Source organism: Crinia signifera, chromosome 7, assembly GCF_055691185.1.
Source record: "Crinia signifera chromosome 7, ASM5569118v1, whole genome shotgun sequence".
Lineage (NCBI taxonomy): Eukaryota > Metazoa > Chordata > Amphibia > Anura > Myobatrachidae > Crinia > Crinia signifera.
Window position 1 is genome coordinate 49,398,562 of NC_139223.1, and position 2,932 is coordinate 49,401,493.

General features: G+C 44.8%; 1 pseudogene; it reads left to right on the forward strand.

The window, feature by feature from the left end:
• Nucleotides 1-645: 645 nt before the first annotated feature.
• On the forward strand, nt 646-764 carry LOC146024953 (5S ribosomal RNA; annotated as a pseudogene).
• Nucleotides 765-2,932: the final 2,168 nt, after the last annotated feature.

Sequence of the window (2,932 nt, forward strand, 5' to 3'; positions counted from 1 at the left end):
CAGAAGAACCGACAGCATTACTTACAAGGGGGAGAGAGTCTTCTCATCTTCCAAGACTTTTCTAATCTGGTGGCTTCTAGACACAGGGACTTTGCTCCTATTTGCAAGCATCTTATTGATTCTAAAATGAAGTTCTCTTTGCTTTACCCGGCTCGCCTTCGTGTGTTCGGGGATGGCCAGGGCTCATTTCTCTATTCCTGAAACTTGAATGTGGTGTCTGGTGTCCCTGGGCGCTTGGAGGCCTACTAATGTTTGCTCTTGCATTTGGTTATTACTGAATATTTGCTGCAACATGTGTTTTTTCTTGCTGAATAGTTGTATTGTCTTAGCCGCAAAGTATCTGATAGGCTTCGATTCATGGTTTCATTGTTCTATTTGTTAATTTTAGTATTGCTCTATGTACCTGCCCGTTTTCTTGCCATATATGACTTACCACACTGTTTAGGCCCAATTCCAACTGGCAGATAAACAGTGTTGAGCCTCTTTAGTAGTTTAATTTGAGACCACCTTCTAATATCATGTCCTGTAGGTCTTTTTACATTACCAACACATGATTTTTTTCAGTAAGCCAATACAGTTAGGAAACTTTTTTATTAGCTTACCTGTAGATAGAAGTAGAAGAGGGCAAAAAAGTGCATGTGTCTCACATACAGCCATACTGCACTGGATAGGCCCAATCTTGTCTGGTCTTGGAAGCTAAGCAGTGTTGGGCCTGGTTAGTACTTGGGTGGGAGACCACATGGGAACACCAGGTGCTGTAGGTTTTTTTGGGCTAGGAGATAGCACCCACCGGTGAGCGCTAATTCATGCTGCAGACGGCTGAATATTGTTACTATGCCCCACCAACTATTTTCACAACCTTTTTTAACCCTTTCAGGTCCATCATCTAGTCAGGCTAAACAGCCATAGCGCGCTAGTAGTAGAGCCAGTGGTGAGCCACTTTACAATAAGAATATTAACATCAGTCAATGTAGACAATTTTTGAATAATAAAAAAAATTACAATTAATTTAAACATATAAAGCAGACTGAATTGAAAAAATAAATTGGACTGTTAAGGGGGAGGGGCACCGAATTTCAATTTGCATCCAGGAAACTGGGATTAATTTCCGCCTCTGCTTGCTGGTGCTAGAAAGATAAAGCTCTATGGACTCCACCAGGAAATATGCTTTCTTCTAGGGAACCGGGATTATCAGCGAACAGTTTGTAGTCAGCCTAAATGCTACCATGACAGGGAGACAGTAACCGCTATAGTGGTTCTGCATAAGATGTATAAAGTCTAGAATGGGGACGTTGTCTGCAGCAACCAAACACCTATCTATCAATCAAATATCAACTACATTCCATAAAATGATAGGTAGAAGTTTGGTTGCTATGGGCAATTTCTGCACTCTAGGAGGTTCTATACAAAGTCCCCAAATTCTGGTTATAGCCCTGTCTCTGTACCTAATACAGGTTCTCCATTATACATATATCAAAGGCATTGTGAGCACCAAATATGTTGGCAATCCAAAATCCTTGCCATCTGCCTGAAGTGAGACTGTTCTCTGGTTAATGTGGAGAACTAATCTCACTGAGGGCTGCCACTAATAATTGTCACTCCCTGTATTTCCTGCATATTCATATGGATTTCCCAGTTATTTATATAGAATAATAGATGTTTTGCAAATTAAGCTGAAAGTTGTCAGCACTGTCTCACAGCAAGTCTCACAGCACATTTACACTGTTCTAACGTAACAATAACAAAATGAATATTGCGTTGGTCCATGGTGGCTGTTCCACTACCAATTCATATAGAACTGGTAACCCCATCGCCAAGGGGCCACGCCCGATAGCCATGCAATAACAGCCACGGGTGGGGGGGGGGGGGGAGGGGGAGGGGGAGTGGGATGGGATGGGTTTCTTTTGTCTCAGGTTCCCAAGCCTGTATGTGGGTCTCTTTGTCTCAGGTTCCCAAGCCTGTATGTGGGTCTCTTTGTCTTAGGTTCCCAAGCCTGTATGTGGGTCTCTTTGTCTCAGGTTCCCAAGCCTGTATGTGGGTCTCTTTGTCTTAGGTTCCCAAGCCTATATGTGGGTCTCTTTGTCTTAGGTTCCCAAGCCTGTATGTGGGTCTCTTTGTCTTAGGTTCCCAAGCCTGTATGTGGGTCTCTTTGTCTCAGGTTCCCAAGCCTGTATGTGGGTCTCTTTGCCTCAGGTTCCCAAGCCTGTATGTGGGTCTCTTTGTCTTAGGTTCCCAAGCCTGTATGTGGGTCTCTTTGTCTTAGGTTCCCAAGCCTGTATGTGGGTCTCTTTGTCTTAGGTTCCCAAGCCTGTATGTGGGTCTCTTTGTCTCAGGTTCCCAAGCCTGTATGTGGCATTCTTTGGCTTGCTGATGGTCTCAATGACTCTGGTCCCTGATGGTGATTCTTCATCCTCTTCAGCTGCTATTAAAATGTCAAAATGAAACCATTAGTAATAGATAGTAATCAGTATGTATGTATGTGTATATATATGTATATATATATATATATATATATATATAGTTATTTATTAACAGTTTCTTATGTAGCACACACACATTCTGCAGATCCCTTGGCACTCTTAGGGCGGGATGCACTAACATCCGCAGCCCCTCCCCACCGCACATCACCGGCTACCGCATAGATATTTATCGCTTATGTACTAACACGCAATAATTATCGCCAAGGACAGCTCTTGCGTTAAGCTGCCCTTTGCGATACGCGGGGGCGATGTGGTAGCGGTGCCTGGCGGCTCCCCCTCCTCCCTTACCTAGCTAGCTGTGGGGCCAAGGGCTCCATCTCCTCCTCCCTGCACCGGGAAGAGGATGTAGGGGCTAGGGAGGAGGAGGTCACTGGTTTGGGCAGCACAGCACTGTGCTGCCTGGACTCAGGGGAGGGGGGGGGGGGATGGCAGAGATTTTTGCAGGGCGGCGT